Genomic DNA, 1,234 nt, shown 5'->3' with positions numbered 1-1,234 from the left:
GTTCAGGCAATTCTCCTGCCTCAGCCTCCTGAGTAGCTGGGATTATAGGCACGCACCACCATGCCCAGCTAATGTTTTGTATTTTTAGTAGAGACGGGGTTTTACCATGTTGACCAGGATGGTCTCGATCTCTTGACCTCATGATCCACCCGCCTCGGCCTCCCAAAGTGCTGGGATTACAGGCTTGAGTCACCGCGCCCGGCCTCTTTTTTTTTTTAAGTAATTTCAAATGGGCTGGGGGTGCTGGCTCACCTCTGTAATCCCAACACTTTGGGAGGCTGAGACAGGCAGATCGCTTGAGCTCAGGAGTTCCAGACCAGCCAACATAGTAAGATCCCATCTCTACTAAAAAATACGAAAATTAACGGGTGTGGTGGCACATGCCTGTGGTCCTAGCTATTCAGGAGGCTGAGGTGAAAGGATCACTTAAGTCCTGGTGGTCAACGCTGCAGTAAGCCATAATGACAGCCACTGCACTGCAGCCTGTCTCAAAAACAACAAATTTGTATACATATATATGTTTTTTATTTGTTTGTTTATTTTTAAATAAAGACGGGGTTTCACCATGTTAGTCAGGCTGGTCTTGAACTCCCGACTTCAGGTGATCCGCCCGCCTTGGCCTCCAAAGTGCTTGGATTACAGGCATGAGCCACCACTCCTGGCCAAAAACAACAAATTTTTTAAAAAACAACTTCAAATGGAGAGATCTAGCAGTTACCACCTTACCCAAGTAAATAAGTGATCAAACTATATCACTCATAGTAGGACATCTTTCACACTGAATGTTCCTTGGAAAGATGCAACAAGAAGTACACCACATCATCTATTAAATATTCTTGCCAAAAGTGCTTAATCTTTAATCAAGCCATTATATCTGATTTGCAATTTATGGGAAAGTTAAACAGGATGCAGGAACAAGTTCAATACCAATACAACACAGGGAGATATTTTGCAAATCCAGAATGTAAGACATTCCACAAGACAACGAGCCGGTCTTGTCAAAAAAGCAATGGAATATAAAAAAAGAGTTAGTTGAACATGGCAGTGTGCATCTGTAGTCCCAGCTACTCAAGAGGCTAAGGCGAGAGGATCACTTGAGCCCAGGAATTCAAGGCTGCAGTGAGTTATGATGTCACCACTGCACTCCAGCCTGGGCGACAGAGCAAGACCCCATCTCTTAATAAATAAACAGGCTGGGTGCAGTGGCTCACACCTGTAATCCCAGCACTTTGGG

The sequence above is a fragment of the Cebus imitator genome, unplaced genomic scaffold, assembly GCF_001604975.1.
Source record: "Cebus imitator isolate Cc_AM_T3 unplaced genomic scaffold, Cebus_imitator-1.0 Scaffold285, whole genome shotgun sequence".
Classification (NCBI taxonomy): domain Eukaryota; kingdom Metazoa; phylum Chordata; class Mammalia; order Primates; family Cebidae; genus Cebus; species Cebus imitator.
This window is presented reverse-complemented; position numbering follows the sequence as displayed.